The 20,325-nt window shown below is 42.9% G+C and overlaps 1 long non-coding RNA gene across 1 annotated transcript; it reads left to right on the plus strand.

Annotated features, from left to right (window-relative positions):
* Positions 1 to 969: 969 nt before the first annotated feature.
* Positions 970 to 2,523, plus strand: LOC310685980. Its single transcript, XR_014515622.1, has 3 exons — positions 970 to 1,073; positions 2,147 to 2,234; positions 2,329 to 2,523. It is a non-coding gene; the product is annotated as an uncharacterized lncRNA (long non-coding RNA).
* The last annotated feature ends 17,802 nt before the right edge of the window (positions 2,524 to 20,325 follow it).

The raw sequence follows: 20,325 nt of genomic DNA on the forward strand, positions 1-20,325 counted from the left end.
GGTTTGCATCCACTGTTAGTCATACTGAGAGCTGACCCACTGAAATTAAAAGGTATGCCTGAGTATAAATAACAATTATTACAACCTTCTTCCGGTGTTCTACAAACGGCTTTTTAATTCGGACTGCTTCCTCCCTCATTTAGCAAGAGCAGCTGCAGCAGCAACTTTGAAAGCAGAAGCCTTATACTTTTATACTTCCCCTACTACCAATCCAACAGGAAGCCAGCCACTGCTGCTCAGGGACAGTGTCAGGTCTGAGAGGACCCTGGGAATACGTGTCCTTCAGGGCGAATGTGCCTTTTCACCCTTTGCACCAACTGGAGCCCCTCAGAGTGAAAGGAAGCAAGTCGGCCACTGCGGATTGGCTCCTGGGGTCCCTCTGGAAAAGGGGTGCGGGAAGAACGCTGAAGAGGAGTTGTTCTGAGATCCAGCGCCGAGGGCCTTCTGGCGGTTCCCTCATGGCGAGAAGTGAGGTTACAGGGAACCAGGCAGAGGGCCTTCTCGGTAGTGGCAGCCCTGTTTAGGGAAGTTTTTAATATTTAATGCTGTATTGTTTTTAACATTTGATTGGGAGCCGCCCAGAGTGGCTGGGGAAACTCAGCCAGATGGGCGGGGTATAAATAATAATTATTATTATTATTATTATTATTATTATTATTATTATTTTCTGTAGGCTACAAAGCTAAGGAACAGTTTAGGAATAGTGAGAAGACAAGGTGCTTCCATTTCAGGAGAACGTTGTGCACATTCAATTACATGCAATAGAACATCAGGGAAATCACAGCTTAAGTCACTCTGAAAGGAGATACCAGAGAACTCCAAATCATTTGGACAGAAAATGGTAGATCTAACTCAGGCTTCCTCAAACTCAGCCCTCCAGATGGATGTTTTTGGCCTACAACCCCCATGATCCCTAGCTAGCAGGACCAGTGGTCAGGGATGATGGGAATTGTAGTCTCAAAACATCTGGAGGGCCAAGTTTGAGGAAGCCTGATCTAGCTGAAAGACAGAGCTTTTTCTTTTCTTTTCCTTCCAGCTGGAACTCACCAGAACTCAGTTCTGGCATTTCTCAAGTGGTTTTCTGGCCAGTGTTTTTTTTTGGGGGGGGGGAGTGGGGGGGGGACTCATCATGCAATTTATTTATTTATTTATTTATTTATTTATTTATTTATTTATTGTGGGCCCAGTTGCAGGAACACAGAGAGAGAGAGGGAGAGAGAGAGCGAGAGCGCAGAGGCTAAATGTAAGACGTGATTAATAAACTCAAGCAGATGATGATTTGGGTTAGAAATGGCCACAACTTTATTGACTAGCGATATAGGTAAATTTTTGGCTCGGGCATTGGTTCCAGACCCTCCCAGACAAAAAAACTAATTATTATTTAATTTTTAAAAGGTAAGGGAACTCAGTTCCTGCTGAAAAAGCAAACAAACAAACAAAAACCTGGTTCCGGCACCTCTCAGGTGGCTGCCATTGACATTCTAAGAGAACGAGGGAGTTGTTCATGGTGATTTCTGGCACCTCTTTTTCTGAAAAAATAGCACTGCTGAAAAACAATTGCAAGGTCCTCGCAATGCCCCACCCCCAATTATAATTATTGTATAAGCTTAGAAGGGGGCTAGTTGTGAGGGGTGTGGCTGTCATGAATTTGCCTCTACACTGCTGCTGCCAGGCTCTATTAGGCCCACGGGCCAAAGGTGCCCCTTGCCTGTGTTACAAGCATCCGGGGATAGGAGAGGAAGAAGACAAGGGCTGCCTTTCCCAGCAGCCATCTCTTCCACTCATGCCAGCTTTCATCTGTGGGGACAAGACCTTCTATAAAGAAGGCGCAACCACACTGGGAGTGAGGGGAGGTATATTGAGCATTGCCAGGAAGATAGCATTTATGTAACGTTTTCTACTTAATGGTAGATTTGGATTAGTGGATTTGTGTAACAGGCAGGGAACTCTCCCTTCCCCCAGGCTCCCACTGCATTTTTTCCTTTTATTGTACCATTGGGTAACCCTAGAAGTCGGGGAATTTCTGTACCTACACAGCCTCATTGAATATTAATGCCAGCACCATAACAATGGCGGCTAATAATGCAGTTTTTCGCTGCCATGTGAATTACCCATCAATATTAATGATGCCTTTGTTAACATTCAGCCGTCCCTCCACTCTGTCTCTCCGCCAAGATTTTGGGGGAATCTGCCCGTGCCAGCGGTCCACATTTAGAGACGTCAAGCCAGACCAGGTAATCTCTTTTTGGAGAAATGCCTATTTCAATTAAAACATTGCCCATTGTGTTGATCATCTCCCTATTTTCCCCCTTTCCCTTCTCTGACCAGATGTTGCTTTAATCTGCTAACACGCCTCCTAAATTGTAATATACCAGAGGTCTGGCAATTTATTTCAAACCTATTACCAGAAAGAAAAAGGAAAGAAAGATGCAGACAGACAGCTCCAGACACAACTGTTGAAAGTCCTCATTCTTTTGAAAATCAGCCACAACGAGGAAGGAAATCATGCATTGGGCGAGAAAGAAAGACGGGTTACGCCCATCTATGCAAACTACCCATGCCGGAGATCTCTATGAGCAGGTTGGCTTTTGAATGCCATTCTTCTAGATAACAGGAAATTGGTTGAGGGCTTTGAACCTTCATCTGAAATGGAAATGCAATTGCCAGCAGCACAGCCTTATTAATAAAAGCAGAAAAGCATCATCGCTAATTATCGCAGGCATCATTTGCATTTTCTAAACATTTACATTATTTTAATCATACTGCGGAGCAGATGCTGCGGAGAGTTCCAACACAGTGTTTTGCAAAATTAGTATCCGCCATGAGTAAATAATAATAATTATAATTCGGGGCAAAGGGGGAGAGAAGGAAGAACGTCTCAGATTAAAATAATGCAGCAACAGCAGCAAAATCACAGAATGGTAGACTCTGCAAAGTATCAAAAGCTGGACCAATGCTGATAAACCTTGTTGCATAAGCTTTATGAACCACTTCTTGTTGTGACCGGGAATCCGGCAAGATATCTGCAACAAATTGCCTCTGTCAAAAAGAGACAGAGAAGAAAAAAATGGAATTGATTTGCACTAATCTAATTTAGAGGAGGCCAGTATAAAATCGTAGTGGGGGCTTAATCACATCTGAATACAAACGGCACAAAACGACGGCTGCTAAGTAGCTGAGGCAATGTCCAGGCACATGAGGGGGGCTGGTGCGTCGGTGTTCTCGCCACCAAAGAGAAGGCAGTTCAATTCCCAACAGTGTTTGCTGGATTAAGACTTGAAATTGCCTGTTTAGGCATGAACAGCTGGATCCTGGTTAGTAGCCTAGCAAGAGGCTTCATTCTTTGCAACTGTGGCCGCTTAAAGGGGAAATGGCCAATTTCTTGCTCAGTTGGCATACACCATCCTGGATCTGATGCCCGTCAACAGACAGTTGTAGGAACCCAGTGACGGCTTAATGGTTTGCATGCTGAAAGCTGACCTGTATCATTCAACCAAGGGAACCAATGGATGACCTTGCTTGAGGGCAAGTTATATGGTCTTAGTCTCAGGACCATGTTGGAGTGATAGGTTCTGAAGAAGTGGGATCTGCAACAAAATGTTTCATTGTATTCCAGGAAATAACTCTAACAGTAAAAGGCTATTATGTAAAAGAGATAAAATACGTGAATATAAAATTTATTTGATACTTACCAAAGGAGTGGAAGGAAGTCCAAGGCTCGGCAGAGCCTAAAATAAATGTATTTATGACTTATGAAATGAATATATTTTGTGCAATTAAAGTATTGGATTTTGTATAAGTTTATATGTATATACGTATAATACCAATAAAAATTTATCAGCAAAAAAAAAAAAAAATGTTTCATTGTATTCCTACGTACTGATGGGTGTGCTCCTGTCCATAGTTCCAGCCAGCCAGCCAGCCTTTAAGGAGGCAGTCCATTCCTCCTCTACAGATTCACGGCCATCACATTGTGAGCAACGGTCTCAGTTGTTCCCATTTTACAGATGAGTGCATGTTTATCCAGACTTAGAATCATAGACTCGTACAATTGTATAGTTGGAAAGGACCTCAAGGCTCATGTAGTCCATCCCTTGCAATGCAGGAATCTCAGCTAAAGCTTCCATGACAGATGGCCATCCAACCTCTGCTTAAAAACCTCCAAGAAAGGATAGTTCACAATTTCCCGAGGGAGACCATTCCACTGTTGAACAGCTCTTGGTGTCAGAAAGTTTTCCCTGATATTTAGTTGGAATCTGCTTTCTTCTAACTTGAAGTCATTGGTTTGAGTCCTGCCCTCCAGGGCAGGAGAAAACAGGCTTGTTCCCTCTTCCACATGACAGCCTTCAATATATATATGTATATATACATATATATATATATATATATACCATATCTCCTCCCTTGGAAGTCCTGGCTTTCAGCATCCTGTCTAGCAACCTGAATTTTGCTTCCAGGACCTCATAACTCCATTTGGTGCCAACATTCACCATGGCCACCGACTCTGCCAGGCTACCTAGGCAATGGGCAACACCTGCAACCTTCATGCCAGGCAGGCAATTCAACCTGTTCGTTTGTTTAAATTTGCCAGTGCAGTTGGGCCAGGTTTGTCATTATACGCTCCAGCCATCTTGCCCTAGTGAGCAATCTGGCCATTGAATTCTGGGAATGGGGTTTAACCCCCTGGGAATGGGGAGTGAAGAACAGGTGTTGATTAAGTGGCAGGTGAGTACACTGTAGATCAGCTCCTTCAGGAAGTTGTCTTCCTTCCTCAGCTTTTAATTGTTTTTTCTTTGTTTGTTTGTTTGTTTTTACTTTACACAACACACTTTTAAAAGTGCAAGTCAGCTTGTTGCTTTCAGTTGTGCCTTGCACTCTAGCTTTGATAAACTAGACTAGTTTTTTGCTGGTTTTCAATTGATCTGAAAGCTAAAGCTGCATAATTGCATTACAAAAATTCAAAAAAGTGCAAATTTTGAAGGATGGTTGTGTTTCAGTTTGTATATTGCTTTTGAAAGTTTAAATTAGGTAGGTTGGCCTTTAAGTGCAAACAAAATTGGATTTCTTATCTATCCCCAATGACATCTTTGGTAACTAACTACGACTAGAAGCTTTCTTGTCTCAGAGAAAGCAATGGACCGCTGGAAACATTAGAGCATTTTAATGCCTGTTTGGCTTTCTCACCTTCTCTCATTCTCACCCTTCTAATTGCCAGCCAAATTTCACAATCAACATTACCCCCAAACCAGTACCCACCAGCCACAATTATTATTCACAGCAGTCGTGCCGCCCAGATTTCAAAGGCTGGGAGATGCCCTCAATTTGCATCTTGCTTCATTTGTCATGAAATCTGTTTGCTGTCGGAAAGGCGTTTTGCCATCCTGTTCCATTAGTCATTCGGTTAAACAGCAAGATTTGCAATTAACACTTGTGGTAATTAGGCTTTGGTTTGGTTTGGTTTGGAACCAACCTCTGTCTTTTAATTAAAATCCCAGAAATTGACAAAAATTGATATGTTCTGCCGAGCCAAACGGGAGAGAAGCCTTGGCTTTATCTCTCTTTTGTGGGACTTAACGCTTGCTGTTTATTGCTTGTGGCAGGAAGGATTGTGACTCCGCGGTCCAAAAGGAGCAGTTTTCAAGTGCAGATCGTCCTTACGACTTATTATTCCTGGGAATTTGTTACAAAAGCAAAACACTGGATGCAGCGGGAGGCTCCCAGTTGCAAACATGTGTCATCTGCAGAATGGCTCCGTGGGACTTTGTATTGCACCTAGTTTCATTACTTTGGCGGGGTGGGAAGGCTTCCTTCTTACACATCATCCCCGTGTTAATGAATCTGGTACATAAATATTCTGTCCACTGGCAAATGCACCATGACAGGTTTCCAATTACAAGGGAAAATATATATCTTGAAAGAATGAAACCCTTGTGTACTTAATGGCACAATACAATGATTACCAAGGCGGCTGGCGCATCTGTGCACCCTGTTTATGCCCTTATCAAGTACACCCCAAAGCAGCGCATGTTAAAGATGGATAACTTCTTTTATCAGTGGGATAAATATACAGCTACATGCTTAAGAGGTCTCCGGTGTAGCATTTGGCTTTATCAGCGCAAGCGGAGCTTCCAAAAGGTGAGACTGCCAAGGCATAAATAACTGGAAACCATTTCTCCCCGCTTTGACTTGCAGGGTAAATGCTGCTTGTGTGTTATTAGTTTGGGAGATGAGCCCTTCTTAATAGCATGTAGGATGTGGTGAAGATGCCCCCAAATGATCCCAGCGAGTTTCTCCGGCAAAATCCAAAACTGCGTGCGTAATTGGCTTTAAGCACATCTCCATATGCAGCCAGGCAATTTCCCAAGAGGCCAGCCATTCCAGACAGGGGAAGCTTATGGAAACAAGTAGAGGGGAGGGAATAGGGGAAACAGGCCTTTGATTCAGAGTCCCTGCTCCTCTGCCCTCGTGAGTTACTTTTAGCCGGCCTTGGGGTATCTCTAGTGCTCTGAATATTCTATGGCCCCCGTTAAGTCCAAAAACTAAATGAGCACAAAAGGGGGGTAAGAGTTAAGCAGTTGGCAAAGACCTTGTCCTCCATTCCTCATGCAGCCCAAACTCCCAGGTGATCAATGAATTAGCAAGGAAGAAGGGATCAAATTATCTCTACCTGGCTGTGCACAGACCCCAGGGCCCCCCCTGGCCCCAGGTGAACACGGCCCAGGCCAACCCAAGGCCTGCCTGCTCCACATCTGGCCCCAAATCTACTTGGGGTGGAGCTAGTGTTTAATAACTCTAATCAAACATTCATTCAGGAGTTCCCATTGGGCACCTTTGAAGTTTGATATTAAAAAACAACAACCAAAGTCTGCAACTTTGTTTACTTTCTGCAAGAAATATTTGCAATTCACAGGCACAGTTGCCTCCCCCTTCTGAGGGGATGAAGCCTGTCAAATTTCAGGACAATCGCTGCAGTGGTTCGCTTGCAAGGGCAGACTTCCCAGTTTTGGGGTGGGTACAACAGGAATCATAGGGGCAGGGGGTATTGCAGAGGGATGAATATGGATGCAATAGGTTGTGATATGTGTGTGTGTGTGTGTGTGTGTGTGTGTGTGTGTGTGTGTGGCTCCTGCAACAGTTGCTCTGGTTTGCAAGTGGACCCACAGATCCCCAAAAGTTGGTGATCCCTGTGCTTGTGGACCCAGCAGTCAGTAGCAGATGGAATAGTCGGGCTGCACTGCTCAGCTGACCTCCATTTGGAAGTGAAATACTGGGGGACAACAAAAGAGGTATAAAGACGCTCTCAAGGCAAATCTTAAAAAATGCAGTATAAGCACAAAAAATGGGGAACACTGGCCTGCGAGTGCTCCAATTTGAGAACAGCCTTTACCAAAGGTGTTGTGGACTTTGAAGAAACATGAACTCAGAGTGAAAGGAGAAACGAACGAAGAGGAAGGCACGTTTGGCAAACCCTCTCTGTGACCAACTCCCAAAACTATGTCCCCACTGTGGAAGGGCGTGCAGATCCAGAATTGGCCTCTACAGTCTCTTACGAACACACCATTAAGACCGTATTCATAGAAGACAATCCTACTTGGCTATGAGTGATCGCCAAACTGAGAAAAAATGAGATTTGGCTGCATTGCTGCTGCATACCACGACGGAGGGGCAAATCAGTGGTGAGGCTGTCACAGTGCGAACACACCGGCGGGATCACCAAATTGGTTCTGCCAGTGCATTTGCACAGCACTGAATTCTCTTCTGCCTGTCCCCTCTCTCTCCTAGTATGCAGAAGGGAGGGAAGGAGGTCAGGTGAGTGGTACAGACCCACTAGAGCCATCAGGGCTTCACTTATGTTCTTCCGGTGCTGTGGAAGAGAATTTGGGGCAGAAATGAAGCAGTCAGAAAGGACAAGGCCATTTCAAATCAGCTTTCCTAAAAGTAAATTAAAACCGTCCTTGTTTTCGCTGTGCATTGTCACAGAAATGTAGCTCAGAGGCTTTGCCAAGGGATTAAAGAATCTACACGACATAAAGGAATAACAACACAGGCTAATCTGCACATAGAGCAATGATTAAAGACCTTTCATACTCAATGGAGATGCATAAAAGGAGTCAAAGGATTTTTCCAGTTCTTGATGCCAATGGTTTTGCAGATGCACAAAGAGTGGCGGGCTAGTGAGGAATGGAAGCCTTGCAGAAATTGAGTTCGCTGACTCATTTTCAAGTTGAGCCGAAATTCCTTTTCTCTTTCCACCCCCCCCTCCCTTCCTCCCCCCACCCTCTTTTCTCATTACAGTTTTGGATGAAACAGAGACCCAGATGGGAACAGAAAGAGAGAAATGTACGAAAATGGAAAAGTTGAATCCAGAAAGTAAAGTAACACATAAGAAATTGGAACAAATGAGGAACACATAGATGCCTCCCTCCCAAAATCAGGACCAGCTGAAAATTTGAACAGCAGTAAAAGAGGGACAAATCTCTTGAGCCAGTGGCGTAGCGTGGGTTGTCAGCACCCGGGGCAAGGCAAGTAATTTGCGCCCCCTAACCCCTAACCTGCCGCCGCTGCCAGCTTCTTCTTGCTGCTGCCTGGGCTGGTCTGGTGTGGTTCTCTCCCGCGCTCAGTGCTGCGCTGGGCGGCCGCTGCACTGTCCCTCCCCCAGATAGTCCCTCGCTCTCTCTCCGCACCGCACGCCTGGCACCCCCCCCTCTCCACAGTGGGCGGCGACCCGGTGGCTCGGATCGAATTCGCACAGCCAGCACTGCAGTGAGAGAGAGTGAGTGAGCCAGGTAGGGGCACAGAGCTGAGAGTGCGAGTGCCCCCCCCCAGATGTTGCGCCCGGTGCAGCTGCACCCCCCTGCACCCCCCACGCTACGCCACTGTCTTGAGCTGAAATGCAAGGAAGACTCCACCAGTTCAGGGATAAAAAGTGATCACGGAAGGAAAAGAAGAGTATGTGCTTTGAATGAGATGGACAAAGACACAGCCTTCATAGCACGAGTGTAAGAAGGAAATGTCCCCCCCCCCCATCAGTCATTAGAGCTATGAAAGGGATGAAAATGCAGAATGATAGATAAGGTGTCTGAAATGAGAATATAATAGAGAAGAAGGGAAGCTTGTGTATAGGTAGGAATGTGCAGAAATGTCATATTTTTCCTCAGATGATTTCCTTATAGGGAAATAAATGAGTTCAGGAATTATGAATCATAGGCCTTCAAGTATTCTAAGCCAGAAACTGAAGGGGACTTATTATTCATCATGATACAGACATTATTTATAAAATGCCAGCTGCAAGTTCAGCACTATGTTAGGAAAAGAAAAATGAAATCAGGTGCCAGTTGGGTGGTCAACTTGAGATTTTTACAAATTAATGGCAGTGGGTGGAGTCTGTGGTGGGACAGTTAAAGGAGCTAATGCAAGTTTTGCTGGTCAGGATTTGGAATCCACTGAGTTGTTCAGTCTTCATGGATTTGGGTGGATCAGATGGGAAAGTGATAAAATGTGTAGTTTATCCAACCAAGACTGAATAGGGATATGAACTGATTGGTTGCCTGCAACCCTTCCAAATGGGCTCACAATCCACGATTATTTATTGTTTTATTACTTATTAAATTTGTTGGTTGATCTATCTGTCCCATATGCCCCCCTTTTTTCTGAAAATGATTTTTATTTGATTTTACAAATTCATTCACATTCAAAATCATCAATAATAATAAACATTACACAAGATTTTTCTCAATCTCTAAACTTCCCTCCACCCCCCATGGGTTCTTTGGTTAATATTTCAACTGCATATTATAAGCCCTCCTAATTTTTCAGTCCTCCATTATACCCAAAGTCCATGTAACATTACAAGAGTTATTTAAGACCTGCCAAAGAGTTCAAATGTTTACAGTGGTCTGTCAGATATAATATGAATTTCTCCCATTCTTTGTTGAAGTTTTGAAGGGGGGGAATCAGACGCCTTTTTGTTAGTAATTCTAGGTGCAGAGATACTGAAGGAACAGGAAAGACTGTTTATGTATGCAACAACAGCTGCAAGGATACTGCTTCCCCAGAGTTGGAAAGACAACAAGGTCCCTACCAGAGTGGACTGGCCAGCTAAACTATTGGACTATGCAGAGATGGCAAGAATGACTGTGAAAATCAGAAACCGGGTCGTTCTATCTTTCCCAAGGCAACCCAAAGTGAGTTACTTACAACCCAGCAACCCAACCGTGATGATGATGATGAAAAATAATACCAATAAATGATAATAATGGGCCACATTCCACTAATTGTTTGCAGTAGCAGATGCCAGCACAATGATTCCTGCTAGCCTAATGAGGCTTTCCCCCGTTTTGCCCCTTGCATATTTCCTCTGCCGTCCCGAAATCAGATCTGTAGGGTTGGGAGAACGGCAGAACAACATGGGTAGGGGGGGAGAGGGGAGATTCTTTATTTTTCTTTTTAAAAATAAGTTCTATTGTATTTTACAATTTTATATTCAACACAATCATCATGAATACAATCAAAAAATTCATAAATCCAAATCTTTCCCCACCCACCCCCTCCCTTGACTTCTCCCAACCTCCTCTTCTGGTTTTTCAAATATTTGCTACTTCTGCTTGCTCTATTTGCCTTAATTTTCAAATCTTTCAACTAAATATTCTTGTATATTTTTCATTTTTATACCGTATCTTTCCCAATTGCATCTTAAATTTTGCCCCCCCATTATTGCTCTTTGACTTTCCCCCATAATTGTAAGTGTTTACTCAAACCCTGCTAGTGAGTCCACTTCTTTACAGTATTTCTGCAAATACTTCATGAACTGTTCCCATTCTTTTTTACAGTCTTTATTGTCCTTGTCTGAGAGAGAAAGAGAGGGGGGGGAGAAATTCTGTCAGAAAAGCAGAAATAGTTATGCTGGCAGAATGATCTCTATAGGGGGACTTCCGGTCGGTGCCAGCGCTTAATGGCGGTCCTAGCTCCGAGCTCCGGAGAAGGACTGCTTCGCAAGTTCGGGTCTTACCCGCTACGGCAAGCGGGGGACCCCTAAAATCCCAGGCGCTGAAGCCTGAGAACAAGGAGACTCGGTGGGCACCTTTGCGCCCCCCGGTACCGTGAAAGAGCCTTTTTAAAGGCTACGGATCGACATCGGGAGTGAGCGCGGTGCTGAGAGTCGCTACCCAGCCTGCGAAGTGAAGCCGCGTCGCCATAAGCGGAGAGCGCCGATTCCTTCCTGAAAAGAAAATCTGGACTGAATCCCCGTGAGTAAGAGCTGAAATATAATCGGGACTTTTCAAATTTTAAAAATTGGGCTAAAAACGGGGGAGATCTAAACAAAGGAAGTCTGCCTCCCCCCGACTGCATGAAAGTGAAAGCAACGGAGCTCTAAACCTGCATCCGTTTAAACCTGCTCTTTGATCAGCTTAACCGGACATTGAGACCCTTTGATCTCCCCTCTAGCTAGCAGGGCAGAGGGGAGGTGAATTTGAGCAATAACTGCAAGATTTGTTGGAAGTAAAAAACCTCTGCTGTCTCACTTATTTGAAAGCATGAAACGGTCTGCCTTCTTAGTACACTGAACTGACTTTTTCCTGTGAAGTGATACTTTGATACAAAGTTTCCACAGCGCCTGGCTACTGTACAATACAACAAGAAGTAGCATAAATAGGGCAACTGTGGCAATTTGAAGTAACAAGCTTTTAGACTTTTGACTGTGTTAATCTCCCTTTTTATATTTTGGACATTTGGGACAGTCTCCTTTGTCTCTATACTTGGAAACTTTGCTCTATGGCCATTTTGATTTGCTCCCTCTAGAGGACAAAGTGAAGTCCGGCACGGCCTAAGACAGTGGAATTTTCCAAGGGAGAATAAATCCCGTGGGAACTGACCTTGACATGAGTGGCACACAAGAAGAGATAGTCACAAGGGCCAAGACCAAGCAACAACAACAACAACAGCTGCAACAGTTACAGGCAAAGAAAAGAGGCTCAATCTCAGGCGTAACAGTTGGATCAACAGGAACAACAGCATCAACAGGACAAGACAAAGGAGCAGCCGTCTCTATGGAAGCTGTGACAGATGCCTTGCTTAAGATAAACCAAACTCTGGAGTCTCTGACAAAACAGACCTCAGAGAATACACTAAAATTAACAGAAATTTCAGCAAGATTAAACCAGAATACAGAATCTATAAATAAATTGGTGGAGGAAAACGCCACTACGCGTCAAATTGCGGAAGACGCCAAAGCTACTGCGGGAGAGACACAGGAGAAATTAGAGCCGATCGCCAAGAAGGTCTATGAGCATGATGCAACCTTGGCCTTGTGGGAGTTACAGAGGAAAGAGAGAAATTTAAAAATAAGATTGATCCCGGAGAATGAAGGAGACAACCTTGTGGAATACTTGACACGGGAGTTTGTGGATTGTTGGGAACTCCAGGAAGACGAATTCAAAATTACGACTGCCTTTAGATTGGGTAAGAAGCAAAACAGAAAGACTCCGAGAGACTGCTTGATTACACTCAGATCCAAGGAGGAAAGAGACAAAATATTGGGACTACACTTTGAAAAGGCCTTGCAGATTGGAAACTCAGCTGCACAGATCTTTAAAGACATCCCAAAATATTTTCTGGACTTAAGAAACTTCTACAAGGACTTAGCCCTTTTATTAAAGAAAAACGCTATTCGTTTCAGGTGGGAATTCCCACAAGGGCTGTCATTTGACTTTAAGGGAAACAAGGTGAAAATAAAGACAATTCAAGATAAAGACAAATTTTTGGCAAGATACCAGGAGGACTTACAGAAGGGGACTGTTGACGCACTTGCAGAACAGAGGAGAGCATTGGATATCCTGAATCTCTCGTTTGGACAAAAACCACTACCATCAGAAGAAGAGCAACAACTTGGAGCTGTTGGAGGAGCCTTAGAAAAATAACAAGATGGCTCTGCAATTCCTCAGTTGGAATTGTAATGGGCTCAATGGGCCTTTGAAGAGAAGACAAGTATTTCATATATTGAATAGAGAACAATTGGACTTGATATGCTTACAAGAAACTCACATAACCAGAGCCCACAGGAGATTACTTTCAAATAAAAGGCTAGGACAAGAATTTATTTCATCAGACAAAGTTAAGAAGAGAGGAGTTGTAATATATGTGAAGGAGAAATGGGCTCCAAAAATGATATTCAAAGATGAACAAGGGAGATATCTGGCTGTGGAGATACAAGTACAAGGAGAAAAATTCTTAGTTGTTGGAATTTATGCACCAAATGAAGGCAAATCCGACTTCTTTAAGAGACTTCATGAAACTTTGATGGACTATCTGGACTACAATATGATAATTATGGGAGACATGAATGGCGTGGTCTCCACTAATATGGACAAGGCACAAAGACTTACAGTCACCAAGGAAGGGAGACTCCCTAAGACTTTTTTCGAAATGACTGAAAATATGGACTTGATAGATATTTGGAGAACAAGGAATCCTCTGGAGAGAGAGGGAACCTTTTTCTCCCAAGCAATGATGACCTGGACCAGAATTGATCAAATCTGGGTTACTAGTGGAATGGCTCCGAAGATTAAGAAAGTGGAAATCTGCCCAAAAACTTGCTCCGACCATAACGCCGTGAAGATGGAGATGAAACTCACAATAACTGGTCAATTTAGATGGAGAATGAATGACACCCTCTTTCGAGATAAGGAGATTCTCACGAAGGCCCAAAAGACCCTAAAAGACTATTTTGAAATAAATTTGAGGACCGACGTGGAGAAAAGAGTGATCTGGGACGCAAGTAAAGCGGTGATGAGAGGATTTTTGATTCAACAAAACTCAATAAAGAGGAAAAAACAAAATGAGAAAAAAGAGAAGATTCTGGAAATGATAAAGGAAGGAGAGAGGAAATTAAGAACAAAACCAAAGTCTCAGGACATTTTAAGAGAGATCAAATTATACCAAACACAATATATGGAATTGATGAACCAAGAGATTGAATGGAAGATAAGGCAAATGAAGCAAAAGACTTTTGAATCAGCAAATAAATGTGGCAAACTTTTGGCATGGCAATTGAAGAAAAGGCAGAAACTAAATACAGTTACAAGCCTAGAGGTGGATGGAAAGAACATATCCAAACCCAATGAAATTAGAAATTGCTTTTTAAGCTATTTTAAAAAACTTTACACCCAAGGCCCGCAAAATGAAGAAGATATAGACAAATTCCTCGGAAAATATGGACTACAAAACATCTCTCATCAAAGCAAGATGGACTTGAACCAGAGAATCTCAGAACAAGAGATAGAGGCTGCCATTCAGAATATGCAACTGGGCAAATCTCCAGGACCAGATGGACTGACTTCCAGATACTACAAATCGCTGAAGGAATGGTTGACTCAACCATTAAGAGAAGTTTGTAACGAGATCCTTGAGGGAAAAAAGGCACCTGAATCGTGGAAAGAGGCGTATATCTCACTCATACCAAAGTCAGAGACTGAAAAGACCCAACTCAAGAACTACCGCCCAATATCCCTGCTTAATGTGGATTACAAAATTTTTGCAGACATTTTGGCAAAAAGATTTAAAAGAGTTTTGATGGAGAAGATCCATAAAGACCAAGCAGGCTTTCTCCCTAAAAGACACCTAGCAGACAATGTAAGGAATGTAATAGATATTTTGGAGAAGTTAGAGGTGAATATAAACACCAAGGCAGTATTGATCTTTGTGGATGCGGAGAAGGCCTTTGATAATATCTCTTGGAGTTTTATGAGGAAGAATCTTCATGGGATGGGGGTAGGTCAGGGCTTTGAGAATGGTATGGCTGCAATATACTCTGAACAAAAAGCTAAACTGATTGTAAACAATGTTGTGACTGAGGAACTTAAGATAGAAAAAGGAACACGACAGGGGTGCCCGATTTCCCCATTACTTTTTATTTCAGTTCTGGAGGTGTTGCTGAATATGATAAGAAATGACCAGCAGGTCAAAGGTGTGCAGGTCGGAGCTAAACATTATAAGTTAAGAGCGTTCGCAGATGACCTAGTATTGACTTTGCAAGAGCCAAACACTAGTACGAAAAGGGTTTTAGAAATAATACAACAGTTTGGCCAGGTAGCTGGATTTAAGTTGAACAAGCAAAAAACCAAAGTTTTAGGGAAAAACCTAACAGATATGGAAAAGGAGAAATTTCAAGAGGAAACAGGTTTGACTGTGGTCAAGAAGGTTAAATACCTAGGGGTTTATTTAACATCTAAGAATCAGAATTTGTATAAGGACAACTATGAAAAATGCTGGTCAGAAATTAAAAAAGATTTAGAAATATGGTCAAATTTGAAACTGTCAATGTTAGGCCGAATTGCAGTAATTAAAATGAATGTATTGCCTAGAATGTTATTTTTGTTTCAGACCTTGCAGATTATTGATAAGATGGAATGTTTTAAGAGGTGGCACAAAGATATCTCGAAATTTGTCTGGCAGGGCAAAAAGCCCCGAATTAAATTTAAAATATTGACAGATGTTAAGGAAAGAGGGGGTTTTGCCCTGCCGGACCTAAGATTGTACTATGAGGCAGCAGCTTTTTGCTGGCTCAAAGAATGGATGCTCCTCGAGAACACGGACATCTTGGATCTGGAAGGTTTCAATAACACTTCTGGTTGGCATGCATATCTTTGGTATGGTAAAGTTAACAGTGCCTTTAAAAATCACATTGTCAGAAAAGCATTGTTTAATGTTTGGACAAGATATAAAGATCTATTGGAAAACAAAACCCCTAGATGGGTGTCGCCAGTGGAGGCTAAAGCAGTGAAGAAACTCAATATGGAGGTCGGATGGCCGAAGTATTGGGAAATTTTAGAACAGGATGGAGATAAGTTCAAACTACAAAGTCAGGAGAAATTGAAGCATAAAGTAGAAAATTGGTTCCAATACCGCCAAATAATGGAATTTTTTAAACAGGACAGGAAAGTCGGTTTCCAGGTGGAAAAATCAAAATTAGAAACTGAACTGTTAGAACCCAACACTAAGAATTTATCTAGAATGTACAACTTGTTGTTGAAATGGAATACACAGGATGAAACAGTTAAATCGGCAATGATTAAGTGGGCTCAGGATGTTGGACACAATATTATGTCAGCTGACTGGGAATGGTTATGGAACACCGGTATAAAATTTACGGCATGTAATGCCTTAAAGGAAAACATTATGAAAATGGTATACAGGTGGTACATGACCCCAGTCAAGCTGGCAAAAATCTATCATTTGCCCGATAACAAATGTTGGAAGTGTAAAGAGACTGAAGGTACCTTTTATCACCTTTGGTGGACATGCCCGAAGATTAAGGCCTTCTGGGAAATGATCTATAATGAAATGAAAAAGGTACTTAAATGTACCTTTCCTAAAAAACCAGAGGCCTTTCTCTTGGGCATTGTCGGCCAACTGGTGACAAAGAAAGATAGAGCTTTTTTCATGTATGCCACAACAGCAGCAAGAATACTCATCGCAAAGTATTGGAAGACACAAGATTTACCCACTTTGGAAGAATGGCAGATGAAAGTGATGGACTATATGACACTGGCCGAGATGACAGGCAGAATCCGTGATCAACGAAAAGAGACGGTGGAAGAAGAATGGAGAAAATTTAAAAGCTACCTTAAGGACTACTATAAACTTAATGAATGCTAAAATGTCGTGGTTTTCAGAGACAAAGGGGTACAGGGATATAAGGTTAGACTATAAAAGAGGACTAAGATGATTGAGATTGGAAAGTAACAATTGGGAGTTGCTAGTTGAACTACGGACATTGGGATGCAGAGAGGGGGGGTATGGGGAAGTCCAAGAAAAGAGGTTTATGAAAATATGTTTGAAACTATACGTGTATGTTTGTCATTTTTAATGTTTGTTTGTTTTTCTTAAAAATGTTGTAAAACCAATAAAAATTTTATAAAAAAAAAAAAAAACAGAATGATCTCTATAGTGCTACTTTGAATACAACCCAATGAATTTCAAGTACATCACCCACTGATGCATCACCATCACGAAAGAGGGTGTAGTTTTCAATGACATTTGTCTGTGCTGACTTATATTATACTGCAGATATACATTTTGAAACAATAAATAGTAACCCGTTCCACCATAGTGGGAGAGATTGCAACCTATAGACCTGTGGGCCTGCTCCGCCTGCTATGTGGTGATCATAGAACAGGCATAGGCAAACTCCGGCCCTCCAGATGTTTGGGACTACAATTCCCATCATCCCTAGCTAACAGGACCAGTGGTCAAGGACAATGGGAATTGTAGTCCCAAACATCTGGAGGGCTGGAGTTTCCCTATGCCTGTCATAGAATCATGGAATTGTAGAGCTGGAAGATACACCAAGGGTCTTCCAGTCCAACCCCTTGAGAAGCAGGAATCTCAACTAAAGCATCCATGACAGATGGCCATCTAACCTCTGCTTAATAACCTCCAAGGAAGCCAAGTCAACCACCTTCCAAGGGAGTCCATTCCACTGACTGAACAGCTCACACTGTGAAAAAGTTCTTCCTGATGCTTAGTCGGAATCTCCTTTCTTGTAACTTGAGTCACTTGGTTCAAGTCCTACGTTCCAGAGCAGGGGGAAACCAAGTTCAAGGTCCCTCATCTCCTGTTCATTCACCAGCCTCCCTGTCACATCTCCCCTCCCTCTCTCCACTCTAGGAAGCATCAGCTGCCAGGAATCTATGATAACAGCTCTGCCCTGCCTTTTTGTTCCTCCTCCTCCTCCTCCTCCTCCTCCTTATACTTCTAGCTGAGTAAGATTGTTCCTATGATATATATACACGTATACTTTTCTTTAATGTAAGTCACTTGGTGGCCTTTGGGTGGCAAGCGACTAACAAGTTTAAGAATTAATAAATGTACCGTATTTTTCGCTCTATAAGACGCACCAGACCACAAGACGCACCTAGTTTTTGGAGGAGTAAAACAAGAAAAAAAATATTCTGAATCTCAGAAGCCAGAACAGCAAGAAGGATCGCTGCGCAGTGAAAGTAGCAATCCCTCTTGCTGTTCTGGCTTCTGGGATAGCTGCGCTGCCTGCATTCACTGCATAAGACGCACACACATTTCCCCTTAGTTTTTAGGAGGAAAAAAGTGAGTCTTATAGAGCAAAAAATACACAAAGCATCCATAGTGATTCCATAGCTGTGGAGAGATTTGCGCCAGGGGCTTCCCAGCTCCCAGCTCGTTCTTTAGATGAGAACAAATTATATTTTCCTGTGTTGGTGCCTGTGTTGGTTTCCTGTGTTGGTTTTCCTGTGTTGGTTCCTGTGTTGGTTGCCCAGCTGGGCAAATGCCGAGTTAGACGGGTGCTTAACAAGTTTCAGCTTGACGAGCCTCATTGACTTGAGTGGATCTCTGATGGTGGGCAAGTTTGTGCATAAACGCTCGTAGCCTCAGACATCTTTGTTTGCACTGGGACAGTAGCTTTGCGACTTCATCCTCTTTCTGATCACCAGGCAAGATGGAGCTGTGGTGTAACATGTCATCGCAGCTCAGAGTCCTGCCGGATGAGCTGCGGCGAGAATTAGAACCTTCTGATCATCCTGACAACAGTTCTGTCGCTCTCCTTTTGTTCCTGCTGTTGTTCTCGATGGCAGGTAGAAAACGAGCAATTAAAAGGATCTTATGTCTCGCTGTCATCGTGTCAAACCCTTTCTTCCTCGCTCCTTTAAAGGCGAACCCTCCCCATCCCATCCCAGCACTTTGCCATCCCCCCCATTTAAGGGGAGAAAATAATTTCCATTTTGGTTAGATGGGCTGGAGATATTTAGACAGCAGGAACGAATGAGTCTTCTTTTGAGTCAAGAAGTTCCTTCAACAATGAGAAGTTAGCATAAATTAAGCCTCATCTGATGGCCAGATCGGCTCATTTTAATTCTGCAAGAAGTTTCACTCGTCACACATTAAAAATTCCTTCCAGTAGCACCTTAAAGACCAACTAAGTTAGTTCTTGGTATGAGCTTTCGTGTGCATGCACACTTCTTCAGAAGTGTGCATGCACACGAAAGCTCATACCAAGAACTAACTTAGTTGGTCTTTAAGGTGCTACTGGAAGGAATTTTTTATTTTGACTATGGCAGACCAACACGGCTACCTATCTACTACTCGTCACACATTAAACTGTGATTTTATTATTATTATAAAAAAGATACACTTATTTTGCTATGTACCTTCCTCTAAAATATGCACCTGGTATTCACTTTGCTTTTTTATGATACCCCTTCCATAAAATATGCAGCTTTGCCACAAGATTCAGTGGGCAATCCGTAACCTGTGTTCTGATCTCCTTGTAAACCCAAGTTCTGCAAATGAAGTGTGTTTGCTTTAAAGCATGGACTGAACAAAATTATTCAGCCCTGTGCATGGATAATTTTTTTTTCAGCTTTTTGCCTACAGGACTTCCCTTGAGGGGGAAAAGGAAATTATTTTGATTAATGTCTCCCTCTTTCTCACTCACTCTCTCTCCCTCTCACACACACACACACTCCTCCTCTACTCTTGAATATACTAATTTGTCAATAGCTTGCAACATCAAAGAAAGTAAAGAAAAAATGTGCAAGTCTACCCACATTCTCAAATCAAACCTGCCAATCTTCTCTGTGTGCTTGGATTGTCCATGGATGCTTGGTTTCTGCCTGCAATTTCCAGTTTAAAAAGGGAATGAGGAATTGAAATCTTTCCCTTTGCTTGAAGAATGACATTTTCCGAGCATGCTATCAGGCGACACCTCATTTTCTCGATATTAGTCAGAATCAGACAAGGCTCTGCCTTGTTTAGCAACACTGATCAGCCTGCCTGAGCTGCTCATTTAGACAATATCTGAATTACATGGCAGGGGCAGCTCCAAAGAGATTCCTGCTTTGCACACAGAGCTCAAGGAAGGCAGAGGCAACAGGAGAGGACATGCACTCATGGTGGTTGGCTTCCCATAGCATCTGGCTAGCTGCTGCAAAAACAGAATTGGGGAGGGCCATAGCTCAGTCACATGGCTCAGTCACTTTGCATGCAAACCTCACCTGGTCCAGCTCCTTGTAACTCCAGTCAGTGGAGAGGTTGCTGGCATGTTGCTAAAGCTGGACTAGATAGGCCTTTGGTCTGATCTACTAAGCTCCTTCTTTTGTTGTTGTTTAGTCATTTAGTCGTATCCGACTCTTTGTGACCCCATGGACCAGAGCATGCCAGGCACTTCTGTCTTCTACTGCCTCCCGCAGTTTGATCAAACTCATGCTGGTAGCTTTGAGAACACTGTCCAACCATCTCGTCCTCTGTCGTCCCCTTCTCCTTGTGCCTTCCATCTTTCCCAACATCAGGGTCTTT

The sequence above is a fragment of the Podarcis liolepis genome (genome assembly GCF_965112155.1).
Source record: "Podarcis liolepis genome assembly, chromosome: 1".
In the NCBI taxonomy this organism is placed as follows: domain Eukaryota; kingdom Metazoa; phylum Chordata; class Lepidosauria; order Squamata; family Lacertidae; genus Podarcis; species Podarcis liolepis.